Consider the following 25,844-nt stretch of genomic DNA (forward strand, 5'->3'; position numbering starts at 1 on the left):
TCCTGCCTTGGTGGAAGGGACTTACCATCTAGAGGAGGTGCTATTGAAGGCCCCCACCCCGGACGTTCCAGTGCCTCTGAGGAGTTTGTCAGGCATGGCTCTCTTAGCAGGTAGAACTTTCTCCCCTCAGCCCTGTGTTTGAGCTCTTGCTCCCCACCTGCCCTCTTGACTAGAGCCCCTGCTGCCATGGACACACACAGGCATTCACTCAGCAGATTCTATCAACAGCTACAATGCCCCAGGCCCTGGTCCAGGCACTGGTGATAATGCAATGAACAGAACAGGGGAAAAACTGCCCCCACGGAGACAGTGGAGGACAGTAATAAACAAAATAAATAAGTAAAATACACCCTTCGCTGTCTAAATCTGAACCCAGTTCCTAAGTTCAGAAGGAAGAGTCAGGTACAGAGTGCAGGGTGTGGTTGGTTGTAAGTGCTGTGCAGAGATACAAAGCAGGAGCAGTAAGTGGAATGCAGTGTGGAGTGAGGCTGAGATTTTAAACAGTCTGGAAAGGGTTCCCTGAGAAGGGGGCCCTTGTGTGAAGGAGGGGTGAGCCATGCAAATAACTGGTGAAGAGTATTCTAGGCAGAGGGAGCAGTAGGTGCAAAGGCCCCGAGGCAGGAGTGTGTCTGACGTGCCAAACGTTGGGAGGATGTTGGAGGACCCTACAACTTTCCCCTGGGAGTAACATAGCCCAGAATTCGAGCAGTGGGCAGCTGGAGGGCTTTGCAATCAGACAGAAGTGGGTCTGAGTCTTGCTCCTCCACATACCAACCACGCAAACTTGAACAAACTCCTTTTCTTTCTGTGCCTTTTCTCAGCCTGCCAAATGGGAAGCTGAAATTCATAAAGTCAGCAGCACAGAGTTGGAGCAAAACTGACAGCAGTTTCATGTGTGATTCAGGGAAGAGGAGAACCTCGGTTTCTCCGGTGCCTCATTTTCTGGGCTGGCAATTTGGAAGCAGGACTCTGGAAGAGCACGTGGCTTCCCTTCTCATTCTGTTGCCATCCACCTGGGCACACCTTCTGCCTGGACTAATAGCAACGACAAGAACATCACCTAGCACTGAGAAAGGATTTGCAGATCATGCAGCTGTCTCAGTGGGACATCTCGGCAACCTGCTAGATGGGTAGAGGAATAACTGTTACTATCCTGCTTAACATATAAAGGTACAGGGGATGCAGGAGGTGAAGGGACTTAGCTGGTCAGTGATGGAATCGTGAAATCAAGGCCCTGTGATGGGACTCACTGGAGGGCACACACAGATAATTATCCCATCTGCCAGCTACTGGGCCTGCTTTTGTGTGGTTCCTGCTCAGGCAGGAAGTGAGCTTGCTGTGAGAGCGGTGCTCCTCTCTTGGTGACCACCAAACTCCTACCCATCACCTCCTGGGAATGAACAGAGACCAAAGATATTGGGACTGCAGGAATCAGAGGCAACTGGGAGGAAAGTGGGTAGAGCCCAAGGGGCTGGGTCCCTGCCGGGTGGTTCTGTGAAGTCCTCAGAGTCAGAGAGCAGAGAGTACATGACAGTGTAGTGTCTGGGGTGGGGGTAGCCATGGTGGCAGGGCTCCAACAAAAGGGTGGAGACCAGACAAAATAAAGTGAAATAAAACAGCCTCTTTCCTAATTTAGCTAAAGGTCAGGCCCCTCTGTGGTCAACTGAAACACTTCTAATTTTGTTAGCTTATCTTGTTTTAATCTCATTCGATAGTTTATTTTCAGACTGCCTGGGGCCATGCAATTCCATCTATAGGATCGTGGAGTCACAGAATTTCCAAGTTGGGAGAGATGTTTGAGCTCACTCAGGTCAACACCCCCATTTTACAGATGACGACACTGAGGCCTGGAGGCTTGATGAAGTTCAAGGTCACTCTCCTACCAGTATAGAGCAGGAATTAAAATGCCTCTACTGTCTTGCCATCTAAATTAACTTCTACTTCCCAAAGACTCTGGAATCTACAAGTTAACGTCATTGCTATTTTTGGACTAAACATAATATGCTCCAGAGACAAATTTTGGAAAATTCTACACTTGATACAATAGTTTTAATCAAAACATCCCATTCTCCTTTGCCTTCTTTCTAATAATGGTTTCTCTACTTGCTTCTTCAACTCATTCACCCTTGGATATTTTTTACTCCCTTTTGGTCTCATTCTATCGTAAAAGAATCCATTCGTTTCCAAGTGTGTCTTCGGCATGGACAGTGTCCACTGCTGACCGTCCTCTGGACTGAGAGCCCGCAGTGCCACCTCCAGGCAGCAGCAGGTACCAGAGGCCACGCAGCATCAGCATCTACAATGACTTGAAGGAAGAGCTGAGCTGAGAGGAGAAAAACTATAATCACACATTCTTTATTAGCCTTCTTTGTTCATTTACTAAGAATGATTTTGAAGTCAATTTTTCTGGTTAGGAAGTTGCTCGTGACAGAGCCCCTAGCGTCACCCTTTGGAAGGTTCCCCTTCCAGCATTCACAGATGCACTCAATTTTCCACCTCAGTGACTGCTCATATGTAATATGGTAAAGCAAGCACAGTCCAACTGCAGAGAGCTGAGGACTTGATCTAATATCTTCTTTTGTTTGGCCCCATTGCCAACAGCTCCAAGGCATATTGGTCCCATCGCTGCAGCACCTTCCTTAAGGAAAGAAAATACTTCTTCCTTTGTAAGCAGAACTGTAAGAGCAAGTTAGGCCTAATGATTCCTAAGTACTCAACAGCGGTGCTATTTTATTTGTTCTGAAGACTCAGAAAGGGCGCAATGAACTCAGCAAAAGAGCAAGGATGGTGGTGAGAAAAGATGGCTCAAGGGGGTTTTCCAGAAGGAGCTGAGTCTTGAAGAAGGCACAGGCACTGGCCAAGTGAAGAGAGGGGCACGGGGCACCCAGGCAGAAGAAGCTCGTGGGCAGCCACGGAAGCATGAAACTGCAGAGCTGGAGCATAAAGAATGAGTCCGGGAGTGAGGGAGACGAGGCTGGACTGGCAGGCGCAGGCTGGACTGTGGAGGTCTGGACCTGCCAAGCTAAGCGGCTTGAGCCTGTAGGGCAGGAGGTCTTAAACCGGGTCCAGAAAGCAAGTTCTCTGAATCTCGTGCAATTGTCTTCAAATGTCCATACATGTTTCGTAAACTTTTGAAAGACATAAGTGACCATCCCCAAAGTTTTAAAAGCAGCTGCCAGGGAGGATGAGAAGCCGCAGGTTTTTCAGATCGCTGTAATGACCGTGTGGGGAACAGATCCCATGAGAAAGACAGGATGGAAGCGGGAACCAGTGAGAAGATGACCAGGGAGCCCAGGGGGCCGTGGTGCAGGTTCCTGCAAGTCAGGGGCTTCCAGCAGGAGAGTTTAGGAATCGGGAGGACTCCGGCACGATCCTCTGGACTCCTAGCCTGGGTGAGGCCCATGATGGTGTCACCAAGTGAAGGACGGATTAAGGGGGAGCAGAAACAGTTTTGAAGAGAAGATGATGAAGTTAGACACTTTGTATTTAAGTTTCCTATGGGAAAAGATGCTCGGAGATGGTTACAAATGTCTCAAGCTCGTGGGGTGGTGAGAGATACAAACTGGGGTTGATGCTAACTTCGGCACAGGGTAAAACGATGACAGGAAAGGAAGTGGTCTAGGAGGGAAATGAGAGGGGCAGGAGGCGGCAGCCTGTGCTGCACCAGCACTTAAGGAGTGGGGCAGAGGGGAGGAGGAGGACACGGTCGGGAGGTGGCAGGGAGACGGCAAGGGTGTGACATCGCAGATTTGGGGGAGGGAGAAGTCATCAGGCCAAATGCTGCAGAGAAATCAGCCCTGTAAGAGAAGGGCTAAAAACCGTTCATGAGGTTTGCAAGTGGAAAGTTACAGGTTACCTTAGTGGAGCACTCCACTCTCTTGATTCAGATGGAGAAAGATGGTTACGGGTTTTTAAATGTTCGAGAGGTAACGAAGAGGAGACGGAGAGGTAGCCAGAGATGGTACAAAACCACGGGAGGCGGTCCGGGGTTTGCTCTCTACACAGAAGAGACTGCAGCAGGTTTGCAGCCTTAGAGGGGACAGTGGGAAGAGCAGGGGACGGAGGGTGCAAATGTGGGAGGACGGGGGAGGGCTGCAGAGGCAAGGCCTCGGAGGAGACGGTTAGGTTTGGAACATCGGTCAGTTTGCGAAGGGAACTGGGGAGTTTTAGAACCAGATGGGGCTTCCAGGTAAAGCCATACAAGCCCTGCCACTGATGGAGCGAGGGTCTGGAGCAGCCGATGCCACAGAGCAAGGTGGGGGCAGGGAGGGCTCTCTCTCCTCCCGGAGAGCACCACTGCTCCAGTTCTGCTTTTTGTGCTTTGGAAGCTGAGCATCTGAATTGCCGATGGCAGGTGTCACGGGGCCTGCGGTTGGCCGATGACCACACACGTCTACATCCAACACTGAGTTATCCATGGCTCGTGATCAATACCCAGAGAGCGTGTTCAGTGATGTCTGCCAGAGGTCAGCCTCGCAATTACTGTGGTTTTATTCCTTGTCATTGACCTGGAATAAGGAATGGAGGACACGCCCATTGAGCTTGGTTGATGCTCGGGGTGGAATTGCAGAGCTCACATCTTGGAAAAGTGACACGGAATTCAGTCATTTGAATGAATTAGACAAGTGGTTGGAAGGGGGAGAAAAGATGAAGTTCTCTAGGACTGAGGTTAAAAAATGTCATCACATATGCACAAAGGATGAAGATCTAAGTGCTATATAGCTCAGCAGGAAGAAATGCAACTATTAAAAGACAGCTCCTTCCAAAAGCCAAAAACTCATGTTTCCATGACCGTTGGTTTGGGTCTCATAATTCCTATAGTATTTAATATAACTTAGGTCTTTGCATGTTTAAAAAGCTGAGCTGAAAAGAGTCAGGAAAGGGGAAAACATGATGGAAAAAAAGATGGAAAATAAATCCTACAAAGGAAAAATAAAGAACGAAAGTACAAAAAGGATTGAGAACTATCATTACTATCCCCAACTTTTTTAGAATAAGGTATGGTGCAAAGATATCCAAAAAATGAACATGTCTTAAGGTACTGTTTTACAATACTCAGAGAATAAGGATTAAGGATGCCCAGTTAACCTATAGAGAAGAGAGCCCAGTTAACCTATGGAGAAGAGAGCCCAGTTAACCTATAGAGAAGAGAGCCCAGTTAACCTATAGAGAAGAGAGCCCAGTTAATCTATAGAGAAAAGTCTGATGTGGGAATGTAGATTGGTGCAGCCACCATGGAAAACAGCATGCAGCTTCCCAAAGAAATCAAAAATAGAACGACCATATGACACAGCAATCCCTCTTCTGGTATATACCCAAAAGAAAGGAAATCAGCACCTCATAAAGATACTTGCACTCCCATGTTCATTGTAGCATTATTCACAGTAGCCAAGATATGTGTCTTAGTCCGTTTTGTGCTGCTACAACAAAATGTCTGAGATTGGGTGATCTACAAAGAGCAGATATTTATTTTCTCATAGTTCTAGAGGTTGGGAAGTTCAAGATCAAGCCATGAGCATCTGGCAAGGGCCTTCTTGCTGCATCATCACATGGCAGAAGGCACAAGGGCAATGAGGCCAAAGGGGGCCAAGCTCCCCCTTTTTTAATGGCATTAATTCCACCCATGAGGGAAGAGTCCTCATTCCCTAATCACCTCTCTAAAGCACCACCTCTTGGTACTGTTATGATGGTGATTAAATTTCAACATGAGTTTTGGAAGGGACAAGCATTCAAACCATAGCAATATAGAAACAACCAAAGTGTCTGTCAATGGATGAATGGTATTATGGATTAAATTTTGTCCCCCCAAAACTTTAATGTGGTTGGAGGCTTATTCTCACTGTGACAGTGTCAAGAGGGTGGAAAATCCTATTATGGTAATTGAAAGGTGGGGCCTTGAAGGGGTGATTAGATTGTAAGAATGTGCCATAGTGAATGGATTAATAATGGTAGTCAGGGGCAGGGTTCTAAGGGCTTTAAAAGGAGAGTGCATGAGGAACTATTCCTCTTTCTGCTCTGCCATCTTCTGCCATGTGAGACCCTTGGGTCATTGTCACCACAACCAAGACCTTCACCAGATGTGTTCCCTGGGCTTTGGACTTCCCGGCCTTCAAAACTGTAAGAATAAATTTCATTTTCTTTATAAATTATCCAGTTCCAGGTACTCTGTTATAAGCAATAGAAACAGACTAATAAAATGGGTAAAAACTTGTGGTTTATATATACACTGTAGTGTATATATAAATACTATGTAGTCTTTAAAAAGGAGATCCTACCATGTGTGACAGCATGAATAAAACTAGAGGACATTAAGCTAAGTGAAATAAGCCAGACACAGAAAGAAAAATACTGCATGATCTCACATGCGGAATCTAAAAAAAAAAAAATCAAATACATAGAAACAGAGAGTAAAATGGTGGTTACTGGGGCAGAGGAAATGGGAAGGTTTAGGACAAAGGGTACAAAGTTGCAGTTATGTAGGATGAATAAGTGTATGAGATCTAACGTACAGCATGAGGACTATATTTAATAATAGTGTATTGTGTACTGATAATATGCCAAGAGAGTAGAGTTTAGGTACTCTTAGCACAAAGAAAGGGAAAGAGAGAGAGAGAGAAAGGAAGAAAGAGAACAGAAAGAAGGAAGGAAGGAAGGAAGGAAGGAAGGAAGGAAGGAAGGAAGGAAGGAAGGAAGGAAGGAAGGAAGGAAGGAAGGAAGGAAGGAAGGAGGAAGGAAACCTTATGGGATGATGGGTGTGTTAATTTGCTTGACTATAGTAATCACTTCACTACATATATGTGTATCAAGATAAGTATATCAGAACATCATGTTGTATATCTTAAATACATATGATTTTAAAGTACTTAATAAATATTTACTGAATAAAAAATGTCTGGTGATTTTAAGTAGTATAAGAACCTAAAATGGACTCTTAAGAGATGTTATAGAATCCTCCTCCCTGGACACTGTTAAAAGTCAAGGCACTTGGTTCACTTCGTGTGAATTCACAACTGGAGAGCAATTTGGTTATACGTTTCAAAAGGCTTAAAAGTATTCATATTCTTTGTCCCTAAAATTCCACTTGTAGGAATTATGAAGCCTGAGCTCTAATTACAGCTCCTTTATTTAACGGGTCTGTGACAACGGATCTCTCTGAGCCTAATGGATCGTCCCAATCCATTAAATGGGCTAATAATATCAAGTCATAAATTGTATTAAATAATAAAAAGTAATGTAGGTCATATGTTTAGCATAATAACTAAAATATAATAAGTGCTTAAATGATAGCTGCTTACGAGGCTATTCTTATAAGGGTTCATTTAATGATATAAGACTAGAAAATGTTATTAGTCCAACTACAAGTAATTAGTTAAATATATATTGGTATATCCATACTATGACTCAACTACTAAAATAATGTCATAAAAGATTTTAAAATTAGAAAAAGTTTACAATATGTTTTGTGTGCATTCTAATACAATCCCAATACATATGTAAATTTATAAATTCATCCAAAAGCAATACAACAAAATTTTCTCAGAAGTTACATCTGTGTGGTAAAATAACAGTGGATTTTTTACCTTTCTGTTTTTCTATATTTTCCAAATTATCTACGATGAGCACACACTGCTTTTGTAATCAAAAATTGCAAGTTAAATATTCTGTTTACAATTTAGGCTTAAGAGAATTATCTGGCTTGCATGGTATTGTCAAACTAGCATAACTGTTTAAAAATTCCTTAACTCTGTTCAAAATAATCACTGGGAAGATGTTCAAGTTAGCTCCAGAAAATAATTTCTGGAAAAGTTTGCCTCAGAAGTAGTTTAAGTAGATTGCAAATGAGCTCTATCAGGGGTAGAAAACTGATAATAGCTTCCACACGTGTGTTACCAGCAGCACTTCCCAGAAACTTAACCTTTGGATGGGGGCGGTTATAGACACCTGCAAGTTCCTCATGCAAGCTGTGGACTTTCTTTCTAGGAAAACACACATTCCCATATACATGCAGAATTTGGGGTTCTGTTTAGAGGGTGCAAGGACTCCCTATCATTAAGACCCGCCCCCACCCCCCAGTAGCTCTTAGGAGATATGCCTATGAGAAAGAGATGCTTCCCTCCAATTTAAGAATGAAGTGGAAAATCACTTCTTTCCTGTTTCAGAGAATAAGCCAGGAGCTTAGCATAAAGTAGCAGCTAAATAGCCAACCCCTTGTCTTCGTTTTCATTTGCATGTCAGGGGAACAAGCAAGAGTCATGGCAGAATCACTGAATCTCTTACAACCTGTTATATTAAAGATACAGATTAAGATTAGTTTGGATAACTTAAGCATTGTGAATGAATCTCTTGAGTCGGGGCAGGAGTCACTGGTAGTTGTAGGTCCCAGATCTACAGACTAAGACCAATTGAACTTTTGCTCCGAGGTCAAATGTTAGTTTTGGACCCAGTTGTTCTAAATAATTATCAGTTTTTAGAGATAGCAATACAGAAGCTAATAGAATGAGGAGTTTATTTTAAAAGCTTACTGCATAAGATTATCAACTCTATTATCTAATGTTCAGATTTCTAAAATATATATTTTTCAGTATATACAGTTCTCATTTAAGTATGGTTTGGAACATTCATGGCTACGACCTGGATCTCAGAATCATTGTACACTTCAGAATACAAGAAACGGGCCCCAATGGCTGCTGCCCCGTCGTGGCAAAGTTCCAGCACTGTATAGAAAGAGCATCTGTTGCAGGGATACAGGTGACAGCTTCAGGTTCAGAAACTACAAATTCAAAGTCAAGAGGGGGCAGACGTCTCACACTGATTTGGACACTTATCCTTATGAAGGATCCTTACCACGATCCTTCCGCAGTTCCACATCCGTGTTCCTTTATGTATTTATCTGTGTGTGTGTCTCTTTACTCTTCAAAGCGTTCATGGGTTGGTGTATTTGTGCTGGCAGCCTGGAGGGTGGCTGGTGAGCAGCCAGTGAGAGGAGCCCAGTTCTAGATATTTCTGTGGAAAATGAGTGAAGGGAGACACTTCTAAGAAACACGGTGAAAAACTGCTGCACAACTGAGTTGTCAACGAAATACTGAAACACAAGATAAAGACTAGAAGCAGCAATTAGTGAGGAGTTGACAATCTTCTGCTCCAGCTCCAAATTTCTCTTATTTTCCACCCACCTCCTGCTTGGCCTTACCCTCTCCGCGGCTCCAGACACACTCACTATTTGCCTGCACTGAAGGCCCCATGACCTGAATTAATGATTTCACTCCACACATTGCACACCCAGGACAACGCACGAGTGAGGTCACTGGCCTCAGGATCCCCGGGCCAAAGGAGTTGATGAAAGGGCACCAGAGAGTCCCCTCTGAGCCCAACCTATGGAGAGGTGTGAGGTCAGGGATCAGGACCACGACCCCAGTGAACAGAGGCCTGGGGGAAGTTCACTGGTACAGCAGAGATGGTGAGGAAGGTGGGCCAAGCCAAAGGTGCTTATGTCAAGGAAACAGAAAATGTCCAGCAGTTCTGCTCAGGATCTGAACTCAGTAGAGCAGAGGGTTGGCACCCAGGCTGGTGAGGATGATTCATCGTAATGAAATAATTCTTTCTACAAGGTTTATAACATGGGCTGCAGTAGTAATCGCTGCAGCATATTTCCTTCAGAGTACACTTGGCAGACTGCACGGGTGGCCATAAATCAATCCAGGACTCAAGGTGAAAGTAGCTGGGCAGACGGCCTGGCCTGCCAGACAAAGAGGATAAAACACCAAGCTAGGTTGATCTGGAATTGAAATTAAATGTGAAAAGAAACCCAGGACTGCAGTAGAAGTAAGACTCCCCATGGCAGAGGCCGAGAGACAGGAACGGAACCGTGGAGCCCGGGGACTCCTGGTCGAACCCTTTAACAGCAACAATGTAGCTTCTGTTCACTGAGAGTCTACTCTGTGAGCTTTACATGGATAATCTCACAACCCCCACAAGACGAGAGGTCTGATGTGATTCCCTTTCACAGGTGAGGAAGCTGAGTCTCCCAGAGTAGTGTGTGGTGACTTCCCTGGTAAGAGGTGGAATCTGGATGTGAACCCACGCAGTCCGACTCTAGGGCTCGATGCTTTTAGTGACCTCACTACACCACCCATTTGTGGGTCCTCCCCGACCACCTTCTCTGCATTGTCAATCACTTCAAGTGTGCTGCCTGCCTGGGAGAAGCAGTCCTCAGTGTAAACAGTGACATCTGCCACCTCCACTTTCTGAACACTGACACTCCGCACTTTCTGCCTCCAGGCACCTGCCCATGCTCAGGATGACAGCAGAGGGTGCAGCCACGTCCTATCACAGGTACAAAAAAAGGGTAGAATTAGAATCAAGTTCATGTTTACAAAAAAAAAAAAAAAAAAAAGATGGGATTGAATGGTGCATGTGGGAGGTGAAGTGATACTGAATGCCTGCCAACCTGATGGGCTCGTGCCTACCTATAGCCCAGCACTTCCTAGCGGTTCAGGATCAGCCATTTGCTATCAGCTAAGGGTACAAAATGAGCTTTTTGATGGTTTTCTCCGTCAGCCTATGTAGATTCCTAAATGGTCACAAGGCCCAGACAGAAGTTCTTTGCTGAGACTGAGTGAGAGGGAAAAATTGAACACACATCCCCAACCTTCCTGAGACCCTCTTGCCACACGGTGCATTCTCAGGGCAACGGGGCTCATACCCTTCAGAAAACATGACTGAGCTACCTGGAATCACTGGTCAAACATTTTTGTCCAAAACACATTGGGACCCATTCATTAGCTGCTGCAAAGCTCCTCATTTCGTCTTTAAAGACAAAAAAATCAAAAACTCCACCCCGAGTGGTTTTTCACGTTCTTCAGGTCACTCTGCCACTAGCCAACCAACACCTGAGTCACCCTAACGCCCTCCTGATTACTGACACCACTGTTTGATTATCACATACAAAGGACTTTTAGAACTCTGTGTAGTTGTTAGGGTGCTTGAAAACATACCCCAGCCCCTGACCTCTTTTCCAAGTACTCCAGAAATAAGGAAACTCCAGCCAATTGGACAAATTTTACTCCTAGACAGAGGGTCTGCCTGAACCCCCGCATCCTTCCAACAGTCCTACACGTCCCCCTCTGCCTCTCTCCTAGTGCAAGGCCCGTGGGCACATGATGGACATTTTCTTCGTCCTCCTCCCTGACGCCTGCCTGCGTGGGCCAGCTTGGGTGGGGCCAGGTGGCCCCTATTCCTGGCTGTCAACAGTTTCCTCCCTTCTCTAGTGTCTCCCTTTGCCTTCTCTCTTGCCCCCCACTCCCCTGGGCAGAGAACCTCTGAGCCCTACTGCTCCCCTGGGATGTTTGGAACTTGCCTCTTCTCCAGCCCTTCTCTGGGCTTTCCTCTGACTGGTCTCCGATGGTCTGACCCAAGAGACACCTGCTTTTCCTACTTCTCCCTTCCCTGAGCATCACTGGAACATTCTATAAGAAGATGTGATTGTATGAGGTGGAATGTGTCAAAGAAATCAAAAGATCTCACCTTTACTGAGCATTTACTGTCTGCACATGGTACATTTTATGTGTTTTTTCATTTAATTTTCAAAGCCAATCAGAGTAGTTTGTATCAATATTCCCATTTTAAAATATGAAAAAACTGAGGCTTTGGGTTTAAATAGGAAATTTGCCCAGGATCACAGTATAAATTAGAGTTGGCATTTAATGATTTCAAAGCCTACCTTTCCACTATAGTCTAAACAGTACTCCTCTGACAAATGCATTAGAGATTACTAATATTTAATAGTTACCTTAATATGCAATTCAATTTATTTTACTTTGGATCCATGGAATTAAGGCAGTGAGGAAAGCATTTTGCCTAATTTAGAAAAGATGGAGAAGTTTTTGTTGTTTTTTGTTTGTTTGTTTGTTTATCTGTCATTCCTTGGAAGAGTAGCACACCGATTTTCAGGACCATGCCAAGAAATAAACATGTAAATTCTAATTTCATTTTTTAAAAATTAAGAGTTTCGTTAAAGTGAAAAATACTTATAGAACTTAAGACACAGAGTCCAAAGTTAGCTATCCTGAATTTCAGGCAGAACAATACAGCTGAAAAGAATTTACATAATAATATAGATAATTTGGGGAAACATGTTATAAGTTAATATATAAAATAAAGTTTGGCAACCGGAAGTCCTCATTTCATATTTATTATGTCAGCATAGCCTTAACTACATCAGTTTAAACTCATACTTCACTTTCTAGAACAGCTGCTTTCTCTAATCCCAATACTTCAGAGAAAAGAAGAAAACTTTTGCTTTCTCATATGTGCCTTCTTTGCTCAAAAGAAATGAAAGAAGGAGGTTAACTGAGATGAACGTGTCTAAGATTCCTGTTACGTGGAAAATGGGCCAAAATTGTCAAGAAATTAAAACTGGGAGGTCCACAGGCAGGAATGGCTGTGGATATTCTTAGCAGTTGAAGTCACTGACTTGTCTTATTTTATGAAGTTTTTATCTGCAGCTTTCAGCCCTGTTGCCAAGTTCCATGAGAAGATGCTCAGAGATAGTTCCTGCAAGCAGAGGGCTGCTTTGCTGTTTCAAAGTCATCTCTCCACCCTCCTGCCCTGTAACCCTCAAGGCCTTCATAGACACATGAAACACATAAATTCCACGTCCATATGTGGCCTGGAACGCTTCCTGTCATCACGCTATTGTGTCTGCTGTAAACATTCACGTTCTGGAAAAGAGCCACTTTCAGCCCCTTAGAAGGCAGGAGGGACCCACGGCCTCTGTCTCCTGGCCTAGGTATTCCCACCTCTGTTTCCTTCCACCCCAGAACCTGTAGGGCTGTAGTAAATCCATAAGTGAACTCTACTGGACCAGGGACACAAAAGTGAGGGCATCCTGACTCAGGGCACAGGAGTGGGTTCCAGGCAGGGCAGCCACTGAGGTGCCCTTGCTCCCTGCCCACCTCCTCGGGCTACCTCATCCCAGGGCCACAGGAGGAGAGGCAGGGGAAGGAGGGACAGGGAGGCTGCGTGTGGCACCAGGGTCATGCGACTGTCACCTCGAGGCCCCAGCGCGCTGATCACAGTCTGCTGCCATGTGCCCGCACCTGCCGCTGCTCAGCTGCCCTGCTGTGCTGGCTCCCTGCATTTCTTCATTTAGTAAATAGATAAATACCGCTTTCATCATGAGGTATTTTACACATACAGAAAGTAGAAAGAATAACGTAAGAACACGCATGTACCTATCGCCCAGGTTTTTAAAACATTGAGGACACAGAAACCTCTGGGCTGATGGATGTTGGCGGCCAGCTTGTGAGTAGGCAGCACGGTGTCACAGGCTGTGTCACAGGTAGTGTCACAGGCTCAGCCAAGGTGCCTAAGGAGCCCATAGAACTCTCCGAGCTGGTGAGAGGTGCTGTGTGCTCCTCAAGGGGAGCTCCCTCTTGTCTGTCACACCTGCAATTCACATGGGGGACATGGTTGTGGCCCAAGAAGTACATCCTCTTAGCGCATGTGGCACAAATTTTGTTGCCTTCCGTTGTCATTATTCTAACTTAGAGTTAAAGGAATCTCAAGTCCCATCCGATTCAATCCCCTCATTTTACAATTGGCTAAAATTGAGTCTCAGAGGGATTAAGTGAGGTACCCACGATCACACAGAGAATCAGGGCTAGATGCTGGTTCTCCAGGGTCACCCAGTCTAATGCGGTTCCCATACACCACACTGCTTTCGTGTAAAATAAATGAAATCCAGGCGCACTTGCTTTAACCACCAGCAGGGCCAGTAGACGGGCAAAGGTGGAATTTGATGCCCCCTTTCCTCAAAGGCTTACTTCCTTCTGACCAGGTTCCAAGGACCCCTTCTCTCTGCCCATGGCCCAGACCCCACCCTCTACAGTTGATCCCCTGGGCTTGCCCCACTTCCCCCTGGAATTCCACCCTGGCTCCTGTTCCCTCTTCCCTAATCTGTGCCTGGCTGACCTGAGCAGTGGGCTCTCCCAGGGATATTTGCCTGGCCTGGCCAGTGGCCCACGGGTGGACCTCGAACCCCACTGCATTAACAGAACTGCTCTAACACCTGACAGCAACCTCCTTCCTACCAGCATCAGACCAGGTTTAGCTGACTGGCCTTCTATTCTTCTCTCCACTGTCAAGTAAGTGTGACATCCAAAATGCAAAAAACATAAAAAAGTAATAATAGAAGCGAATAGAGAAAAGAAAAACCTGGTTCATCCATTAACAGAATAATCTCACACTAAAAAAATAAAGAATTGGCTATAATTAACCTTCTGTCCTTGAACATATTTCCAAGTGACTAAGTCTTCCATCATTCAGTCAAGGCAGTGAAATGGAATCCAGAGATACCAAGAAGGCTGTCACCCCACACGTTTATGCCAGGTAAAAGAGAGGCATCTGGACTTCTAATTACCCAGAATCTTGCCACTTGACATGAATTTAAGTTGCATTTCCCAAATACCTCCTGAGAGGCCCCAGGCTGGTTTCCTGGGCACAGTCCCACCTCAGAATGGTATGAGCGTCTGGACTCCATGTAGCCTGGGAGACAAAAAGGAGCCCGTGAGTCTTTTGGTCCAGAAGGATTGTTGCTCACAGCATTTAGAGCTGCTTTATCAGCCTGCCCAGGAGAGTTCCGGGAGACCAGCCTCTCCTGCAGTCTCGGAATCTGGCTTCAGGTCACACACTGGTTCCAGATGAACTAATATATTAGAATAGCCATGTGCAAAAGGCCCTTTAACTTTAAAATCCTAAGACTCTATCATTTCCAGGTCACTTTTCTGCAGAGCCAGGGCTACTGACATTCCCAGCAGGGTTTTCCAGTGGGCCTTAGGAAATTTCTCAGTGTTTCCCAAAGAAGTTCTCTTTTCTATATCTCGCCTTAGTTCTCAAGTCCTAGCAGTTGGACGTGAAAGAGGAAAACATTCATGCATATGCGAGAGGACCCCTGAAATTACAAACACTGCACCAAGGTAGGTTTGGGACTAGGCTTGTCTCCAGCCCCTTTTGGAATGCCACAGTGACAGAAGCCCCGCTCCCTCCTCTCCCACTCAGTCCTCTGACAGAGGCGGATCCAGAGGTAAGAGTGCTGCCTCTGGAAGCTTCTACGCCTGTGCAGCCTAGCACGTTTCTTAACCTCTCCAAGACTCTATTTCCTCCTCTAAAGTACCAAAAACAGATTTACTTACCTCATAGGGCCATTTGCAAATTGTTAAGTGAGAAAATATGTGTAAATCTCTTAGCACAGTGCCTGACACACAGCGAGCAACTGATTCCTGCTGTTGGGATTCACCTGCGGGCCCCCCAGAAGCCGAGGACTAGAATAATATTGGAAATTGTGCGGCCCATGGCCTCATCTTATACATAAGAAAATGGAGACTAGAAAGAGAAACTGTTCTCCTAAGTACATGCCACCGGTTAGCGAAGATCAGAATCCGCGTGCACTAACCAACAATCTGATGTGTCCACATCCTCTCACACCCTGAAGGCAGTTTTCTTACTCGTCTTAACCCTTTTCTTAAAGCCGTCTTGAAAGTTTACTTGGTGGTTTCTTTTGTTAGGCTAAAAACAGCACACGCTGGGGTGCTCATTAAGCCTGATTCACTTTCCAGAGCAAACCTTCTGACTTAGGTTGCATTTCACACAGTATTTCCATAAGCTTGGCATACAACAACCTTCCCTTTGCTTCTTTTTTTTTCCTTTTTCCAGTCCTTTGAATACTCAACAGAGCCTCATCTAAAATTTACTTTGGAAATCCACACGCTTGTGACAACTCATGTCGTAGGGCTGTCCCTTCACCTTGTCTCATGAATCACAGCCCCCTGCTGATGGCTCCTCAGTCACAAGAAGTGCAGGCATGGCCCCATAAGTCACCTGAGGTATGGAGCTACTGTGGGGCCTCGTCACCTGGCCCCAGTCACAGGAAAACAGCTCATACGAGGCACATTTTACACCATAGCTGGAGAAATGTGGTTTCTGCTCTGGAAATGAACTAGATAAATGGGCTTTCTTACTAGGATTCTCACCCAGCTACCCTGGCACTTCTTGTCAGAAGATGTTTTCAGTATCCATGCCTGAGTGAGTGAAACTCAAGGAAACCCAAAATAAGTTTGTTGAATTCTTGGGTGGAAAATTGTGCTTAGAGGTGGTGCCATAATTTATGAAAAAGAAATTCTATTTTCAAAGTCACTCGAACTCAGTACATTCTTATCGAGTACCTACTGCATGCAGGAATTTCCATATACTTTTCTTGTTCAGCCCTCATAACTCCCCAGTGAGTAGATGTCATTCTGCTACAGTGCAGTGTTTCAGGAAGATAAAGTAGAACAGTGGGACAGCCTAGGGTTAGAGGCCCAAAAATGCCTTTGTCATCAATTCAGTATAGTATTTATACTTTTCTCTGCTTGTATGATCTATAGAATAAGTGTTGCATTCATGGAGCTAATATTCTGTATAGTTTTATGTAAAGAAATTGATTAGGTGATTTTATTCTGAGCAGACAAATGCATGATAAGCCTTTAGTTACCAGTTTCATTTGTATTTATCCTTAAGGAAGCAGCATGGGTGGATCTCAGAGGATTACCAGTGATTCAGCTGAGATTTTCAGATTTTAATAGTCTTGTTGGGGTTAACATTAGACATGAGTGAATGCAGGACACACAAATCCTTCCACCCCCCAGGGTATCTGCGTGAAGAGTTGATTGTGCCCCTGGGGTGACAATCTCCAGTGATGACACCGCACTGTGAATCCCAGACAGACCCAGTGACATATTACTGCTGAAGTCAACATCTGCTCTGTCAATTAGAAACAGCCCAGGGAAATTATCTTTCTCATTGCTGGGTAATTTTTAGCACTCTCTGATCTTCTGCCCTGGGAACCATATGCTTCAAGACATCTTACACCGGGATGAAAACGCTCTGCCGCGATAAAGTATTATTTACATTATTTATTGGGATTACTTGCAGTCTCCCACTCGTCACATTGGTGGATTTCAGCAGGGTCTTTACCAATGCTGGAAGAGCTGGCTCTCAGGCCTTGCCATGGTGCGTGAAAAGGCATTTCTGTTTCATCCAGTTGTGGGTTAGCCACGTGGTAATTTACCAGCACACAATTTAACTCTTTGCGGGGCTCAGTGTCTTTGGTTGGCTTCCCCACAGCGTATAAGGAAGGCAAACCTGGACCGAAAGAGAGAAAATAATTTCAAAGTCTTTTGTGGAGATTATCCTACTGCCTCCTTCTAAAAGTGCTATTCGTGGAAAGCTGCTCCTAAGAGTGTGGTCACAGAGAGTCAGTGTTCCTCAGGTGACCAGGTCCGGGATTGTGTCAAAGCTCAGAAGTCCAACAGAGGATTACCTTCATTACCTGCCTCCAGAGGCCCTTTCTGAACTGTCAGCCAGTTTCCCAATGTCTGGTCCTGACAAGGTCTGAGTCAGCCTGAAGCAGCCACGAACCTTCCACGCCGGGCTGGGCTAGTCCAGTCCAGCAGACCAGCTCTTGGAGAGGCCAACCAGCGGGCTGTCCCCACCCTCCACGCCCGTAGTGAAATACAGCCGAATGATTCTTGCTCTGCCGGCCTCCCTCTTATAGACTCTATGCAAAGCATCCCATATACACAGTACATACAACTGGAAGGGTTCTCTATAAATCACATCTTTAGTGCTGTCATGCATCCCTGAGTCACTGTGAACAGATTGTGATGATCCCACATCTCTCAGTTACACATTTATAAGTTATTGGGAAGCCATTCTTTGAAAGCAATCTTATTTGCAATGAAACGTGTTACAGTTAACAAGGCACAAGGGAAGCCGGAGTGCTAGAGGTGGGAGGCAGGTTGGAATTCTAAACTGGATGATCAGTGAGAACTACATGAGAAGGTAGCATCTGAGCAAAGACTTACTTCACTGTGCTAGATGCTGCAAGTCACCAAGCTGAATCAGCCAGAGCATCTGAGCTAAGGAGTTTGTCATCTAATGATGGAAAATGCTCAGGAAGACATGTAACGGTCTAACAGACTGAAGTCACAGAAGACTGAAGAAAAGATGTACATAAATAGCAAAGAAAGACATGCTAACTCCAATGAGATGCATACAGGTGAGTAGCTTTGGAGGGTCCCAGGGGAAGACAGGAGAGTGGGGAAAGGACAATGACCTGCACTGGAAGCTTGATGAGGTTGGAGGAGAGCACCGAGGGGTCAGCTTGAGGAGCCACTGTTAGAGGAGCAGGTGGTGTGATGTGGGGAAGAGCCGAGCACGTGTTTGGGGTTGGGGGAGGCAAGAGGTGGGCAGCGCCAGAGCCGGTGGAGAGAGACGGCTGCAGACGATGCGACCAAGGGCTCCCTGCGGGAGGGGGGAAGGAAGGAACGAGTAGAGATGCCACCCTGGAGGAGGCCGGGCTCCTCCCCTGCAGCGGGGGGAAAGCAGAACCAAAGTGAGCCTGCAGAGGGATATTGCAGGGGGGATTCCAATGCCCACATCAATTTCCTCTGTGACATGGAAGCCAAGGTCATTTGCCAAGAAAGAGCAAGTAGGGATGAGGGCTAGCAGTTGAGCAGAGCAGAAAAGATTTAGAATAAACACACTAAAAAATACGATTACTGGTCAAATAAAGATGAATGAAAAGGAGCACTGGTTATCAGCGACTGGAACCAAAATCCCTACTTTGGGACTTGCCCCTCCAAGCTCAGCCACCTGGACAAGGTGGAAGTTACCAGGGGCAAGAACCAGGACCATGGACAGTGAGAGAGCAAAGCCAAGGCAAAGATGACCTGCCTTGCAGCCCAGGGCCACTAGGGCCTGTGCAAATAGGCTTCAGCAGCGTCTGCATGAAGTCAGCATGACTTCATTAACAAACAAGTGAAATTACGGGGAAATGAATTCAAATTTGACCGGAATGCCTTCAGACTCTGTTTTAGGATTTTGGCACTGGCATGCCTAATTTAATTTGGCCCTGGGCCTCCAAACAATAGAATAAAATAGAAGATATGCTATATATGCAAAGAACCTTTAGAGAAATATATTATTTTGTCAGTTGTACAGTAACATGTAAGTCTCCACTTTCTAATTTATAATCAGCTAAGCAGGCACAAGAACAAATTGCACAGTTCTGAAGAAAATATAAACATTAACATGTAAGCAGTATCTCCATGAAGGACAGCGTTTGACAAGTTCCTAAAAAATTCATACTTTGTGTTCCTCAGAAGCACAGCCCTTATGCAACCCAACAGAAACATACGTGCCCAAGCTTTATATTTCAAAATGTGTCAGTATTGACAGAATATTATCCGTTCATTTAATCTTAACATTTGATCTACCTTAGACTATGTTTCTTATATAAAATATTTTGGGGTTGCCAAAAATGATGTATTAAAGGGATTCACTTATGTATTAAGAATAAATTGTTTTCCATACTTGGGCAAAGAAGACACGTTAGCTATCATGTCATTTAAATGGCTGTCAAAGGCACCCAGGCCGCATGGCAAGGCAAGGGTGGTCAGGAAAGGAATTGTGGACCACAAGGATTGGGGAGTTTGAGGCCCAGGAAGAGACGGTGAGGATGGGAAGAGTGAAGTGCGCTCCTGTGGAAGTGAGGAAGGGACAGAGGAGGCAAGAAGCGTCAGAGGTAACCTTCGAGCAGGGAAGGCCCAAGTTCATGTGCACAGTAGATCTTAGTAATAAAGGGTCCAGGTGTGAGTGGGGCAGCTGATCTGGACTGGAGGGGAAGGTCATTTGGAACAAGAAGGCTGACTTGCCATGGGTGTGGTTATCTTTGTCCAGTCCTTCAATCCTCAGTGTAATCTTTCCCATATGAAATCTGAGCTGAACTGCTCCATGTTTAATAAATGCCCTCTTGGCCACTCATCCCAGCTGATCAATGTCTGCTCTCCCTGCAAGTCTGTGCTCAAGTGTTAATCTCTTTTCAGAAGTCTTCCTGGGTTCTAGCTTCTCCACAATCCCATAGATGTGGACATAGTGTCCTTAGCAATTACTGCTCTGTGTTGCAACTGTCCACATAATTGATTCTCTTCTAGAATCCAAGATCCCTAAAGACAGGAGTCATATTAATTTTTGTCTGTACACCGGTGCCTAGCACAAAGATTCACACATTTTTTGTGCTCAACTAATTAATATGTAAGAGTAAGGGTTTTTAAACAGGGATGAATAATTGATTCTTCTGGGAGATTTTTCAAAATGCAGAGGCCCAGGCCCTTCCAATACCTGATGGCTCCCATCTCCAAGGCTGTATTTGAGTAACTCTTTTCTGGAGATGCTTCTTCAGATGAATCTGACACTTCACGTGGTTGAAAGCCCCTGCCCTGGTCCAAATTCTACACGGTTATGCAACTGACCTCACTGGTGGGGTCTGGAGCAGTGGTCACTGTCAAGAACCAGGCTCCAGAGCCAGTCTGTGAGTCCATTACCAACCAACCTTGGGAACTTGATCAAGTTCCTGCACCTCTCTGAGCCTTACTGTAGAAATTAAATGAGACCACACATAGCACATGGTAGATCTTCAAGCTGGTACTGATTATGTCTGGTAATGAATCAGAGTCTTGGGCACACACTTTCCATTAAACCCTGTTGACTATAACAATGATGATGTTTTGTATATTTGTATAGATTGTTATTCTTCCCACAAAACATTCGCATTCTTGACCTCATTTAAACCTCTAATAACTCTCAACAGAGGGGAAGAGAATGTCTTGTTTTCCCCACTATAGGTGAGGTGATAGCATTGCAAGGAAGTGAAAGGTTAGCCTCGAGCACCCTTGAACACCTGAGCTGGAGCACACGCCTTCCTGCCTTCTCACCTCAACCTGCAACTCCTCAGTGCACGTCTGCCATCTCCCCAGGCAGCCACACAGACATTCAAAGGGAAGGAGCCACAGATAAACAGTCATTAATTGAGTCATTTCTACTCAGGATGAGAGGCAAGCAGCATGCCCAGAAGTAAAACTTCCATCTCAAAGGATAAAATTCCAGGCAAAGAGAATGCCATGTGCTGAGGTGCAGAGGCAGGAAAGAGACAGGATAAGTATCTGAAGAATAAGCCTGGAGTTGAATGTGAGTGAGAGAATGTGCTGAAGGGAGCATTATGGCCGGATCATGAAGAGGCCCTGAATGACGTTTATGTTTTATTCATTTGGTAGTGCAGAGTCACTGAAGACGGTAAGCCACAAAATCAATAGTTTCAATACTCTGTCCCTGGCTTTCTGGATGGATTAAAATAGGGGTGATAATAGTAATAATAAAAGCTCAACACATACTAGGCTCTGGCCTAAGTGCTTTAGAAGAATTAATTCATTTAATCCTCATACCCACCCTTTGGGTAGGTCCTGTCATTTTACAGATGAGGAAACTGAGATGAAGAGATGTTAAGGGACTTGCCAAGGTCATGTGGCTGGTAAGTGGAAGAGCTGGAATTTGCTAGTGGCCTGGGTCAAAGGGTGATGCTCTTCATCACATCACAAGCAGCACCTCCCCAAGAGCTAAAAAGCAGGCAGAGCATCTAAGGGTAGCATTGGGAACAAAAAGGAAGAGAAAGAGACATGATTAAAAAATAAATGTAGACTGTTCAAGATTATTGTTTCTTATTTGTAGAAATCTACCTGATAAGTAGTTCACAAACATTTCTCATTAAACATCTTTATAAGTAGCGTGGTCAGTAAGAATGACTCATTTTACATCTGTTTGGCAGGTAAGAAGGACTCACAGATGTTATATGAATTTTCCTTTTAACTACCAAGCCAGTTAGTCTGATGGGACCAATGCCTTGTACCTCACAGACACCAAATAGCTAATAGTCCAAGCAAAGGGGACACAGGAGGACAGGCCCCCAGGCTGCTTGTGCACTAGGCCTCCTCCACCTTCTGAGGCCACACTTTGCAGAAGATACTCAGCAGGAAGAGATGAGAAAATAGAGAGACAGAGAACATTAAGAAGAATGACCAAGAGAAAAAATAGAACCGAAATAATTCAGCCAAAACTAAAAACTGAAATACTTCAGCTATCTTTGAAAATGACCAGGAATCTAAAAGCATAAAATCCTTTCAAACTTGCAACTGAAATGGAAAAAAAATGGTAAATGAAAGCATGCCTGAAGCATTACCTAAGCCTGTCCTGGGTGTCCTCCTGCAAGAATGCTGAAAGTCTCTGCCGAGAAGAGCCCCATCTGGACACTTTGGAGATGTTCCTTGCTGACCTCACACTCAGTCACTGAGCTCATCTTGGATGGCTCCGCGGATAAGCAAATCATGTTTGAAGTGCTGCTTTTAATATCTGTCCTTATTTTCTGGCTTCTCTTTGCATAACCTCCAGAGTGGCTGCATCCCAGACTTCCCTGAGAGACTATTTCCAGGACATTCTCATTCTGCCATTCTTATGGTTTATCAGTAGACTGCAGAGGCTGATTTTTGGTGACTTTGGCTGTGTGAAACTCCTCATTGGTAGCCGTGATGAAAACCAGCTGCCTGGTTGCCCAGTTTCCCTTGTCCTCCTGGGCACACAGCCAGCCTCCCTTGCTATAAGGTGCACCCATGTGACAGTGTTCTAGCCAGAAGAATGTGGGCAGAATGACATCCACCATTTTCAGACTGGCCCATCGAACCCTCCCACATGCAATAGTGAATCCGCTTTGGTCATGTGGAGCTTGAGGTGCCAGTGATACATCCAGTTATATGGGTTTGGAGCTCATGGGAGGAGGCTGAACTTGAGACAGAATCACTGATACAGAGGTGATTGCCCAGAGGCTGGAGAATGAGAAAAGGACCAAAGGACAGATCCATGAAGCCCACTAGTACATGACAAGTAAGACTATCGCAGGAAACTCGAGATGGATGCTGAGAAAAAAGAAGGCAGGGTGAAATTTTCATGGAAATTAAGGGAGGAAACAGTTTCCAGGAGGCAGCAACCAACAGTGACAAGGATCACTACAAATTCTATAAGGTGAGGAATGAAAAACTTCTGCCAGAGGCTGGCCAGTGAGCTCAGTTGGTTCGAGGGTGGTGCTGATAACACCAGGGTCCAGGGTTCAATCCCTGTACTGGTCATCCACTGAAAAGTAAGGGAAAAAAAAAAACCCCAGCTCTATCAGATTTGCAATGCCATGGCCAACAATAGCACTTGCCAGCTTCTAGCTGGGACAGGGGGTTTGGCACAGTGTTCAACAGTCTGAAGACTGAATGAGTGAGAGGAAGTATAGATGGAGTCTAGACTCTCAGTGTTCACGAGGGAAAGGAAGACTCCAGAAAAACAGAAGAAACAGCGACAGAGAAAGTTGTTTCAATGGGAAGGTAAAGTAAATTAGAAAATAGATCTGTGTTATCATCCCACTTTTGTTTGCAGGAAAAGAGGTCATTAGAGGGAGACAGAGAGAGGACACATATACAAGACAAAATCCAAATAGTAATATACAAAACTATTAAAATGATTATCTTCTGCTGGTAGGTTTATATGTGGGTTTTACTTTTCTTTGTAAATTACCTAATTTCCAAAGTCTCTACACTGAACTTTGTATTGCATTTGTAACAGAAGAGGGGTTTTGTTTTTGCTTTTTAATGGGAGACACTTGAGCTTGTTTATAAGAAGAGGGGCAGCTCGCAGCTCGCGAGGCAGCGTTCTGAGGGAGGTGGGAGCCAGTGGAGAACGTTCTCTGCTCACACCTCCTTCCCTGTCGAACCACCACTGCTTCCAAGAGCCAGCGCCCTCCTTCCAGCATCTCCCAGTCTACATTGTCCTACCTCGTCTCCTCAGTCTGGCAGACTTCCCGGGGCACTGCCCCTTATTCAGAATCTGTCCTCCTCTCTTCCTCCTCTAAAAATTAATTTTCCAAAAAAAGAATAACTTCTCTGTTTGTCCCTCTGTGACCCCACTCCGAGCTGACATCATTACCTAGCCCTGTGGTAGAGAGCCCTCCCTGAGTTAATGCCCCAAGTGTTGCTGACAGTGGGTAATAATGAGCACTATTCCTTCCTGCAGTGGAAAGTTGCATTTTAAGAGAAGACTTCTAGGATCATGTGCTTTACTCAAGGGGCAGGCGTTTCCAGTTCTGTGGCACTTGGGCGGGAGCCCTTACTTGCAGTGGAAGGGCAAGAGTTTTCTTTAAACCGCCATCGATGCAATGGTCCAGCTTATCTCCACGTGAGGCCAGCCACACTGACAGGTGGATTCTGAACACTCATCTGTTACAAACAAATTAAAACTAGCAGAAAGGTAAATAATGGCATAAGAAAAGAAGATCGTATCCTTCAAAAATGTCTTTTGAGGACCAAAAAAACCAAAAGTCTTTTAAGAAACATTAAAACTGAGTTTACAGACCCTCACTAAAGGAAATTCTTAAGGATGTACTTCAGGAAAAAAGGATATTATCCCAGATGGAAAGAATGAGATCCGAAAAGAAATAAAAGCAACGAAAGGGGAAAATATGTGGATAAACCTAGAAAAACATTGATATATAAAATGAAAAAACAGAACAAGATAATAAAAACAGTCATAAGGTTCTTATGGAGTCATAAAAAAGTAAGATAGAATTAAAATACAATTACAATGATAAGAGGGGAGAAATGGATTCTGAAGCATTTTAAGGACTTCATCTTATTTGCTGAGAGGATTTAGAAATTGGTTGACATTATTCTTTGATAAATTAACTATGCATATTAAATTCTATGGTAGCCATGAGTACGATAGAAATAGTGTGCATAACTTTAAACCACGGCAGAAAAAAGTGAAATGAGAAAAACTAACCAATCCAAAAGAAGATTAGAAAGGAGAGAGAAAGGAATACGGCAATGATAGGACAAGTAGAAATGACAAAAAAATATATAATATTCTGGGAACTATAAACCCGAACACATCAGTAATTTTAATAAATGGTAGAGATGCAATTCTTCAGTTAAAAGGCAATGATTGAAAAACATTTTTTAAACGAATGTATCAAAAAATTATGGAAACAAAAACATTAAAAAGAAAAGGGTAGAAATATATACGCAAGTGAATATTAGTCAAAAAAAATTGTAGTTGTAGGATTTTAGGGAAAAAGTGGACTTTATAAAAAAAGCATTGCTAGAGGTAAAGAGGGTTACTGTATAAGTTTTATATAACTATAATTTTTGTTTAATTTGCCAGCAAGTTTAAATAATTTTAAATTATTAGGTACCTAATCACAAGGCCTCAAAAAACTCATATAGAGAGATGAATCTATCACCATTGCAATAGATTTTCATATAACACTCTCAGAAACTGAGAATTCAATCATTCAAAGAGATCAGTAAAAGCACAGAAGATTTGAAAATAGAACAATTAAAAAACTTGACCTTATGATAAGTGAAATAAGCCAAACACAGAAAGACAAATACTGCATGGTCTCACTCATATGTGGAACCTTAAAAAGTTGATCTCATAGAAGTAGAAAGCAGAAAAGTGGTTACCAGAGGCTGGGGAGGGGAGTGGGGCAGGGAAAAGGGGAGAGGGTGGCAGACGTGTACAAAGTTACAGTCAGACAGGAGGAACAAGTTCTGGTGTTCTATCACACAATAGGGTAACAATATTTAACAACAAAATATTGCATATTTCAAAATAGCTAGAAGAGAGGTTTCTGAAAGTTCTCACCACAAAGAAATGATAAACATTTGAAGTGACAGATTTGCTAATTACTCAGATTTAATCATTACACAATGTTTATATCTCATTATACCCCATACATATGTACAGTTATTATGTGTCAATTAAAAATAAAATAAAACTGAAGAAAAAGCTTTACTCAATGAGCAGATAGGACATCGCACCCAATAGCTACTCAGGATATTTAATAAAAACTGACCAAATACTGTATAAGGCAAGTTTCAACA

Source organism: Cynocephalus volans, chromosome 5 (genome assembly GCF_027409185.1).
Source record: "Cynocephalus volans isolate mCynVol1 chromosome 5, mCynVol1.pri, whole genome shotgun sequence".
NCBI lineage: Eukaryota > Metazoa > Chordata > Mammalia > Dermoptera > Cynocephalidae > Cynocephalus > Cynocephalus volans.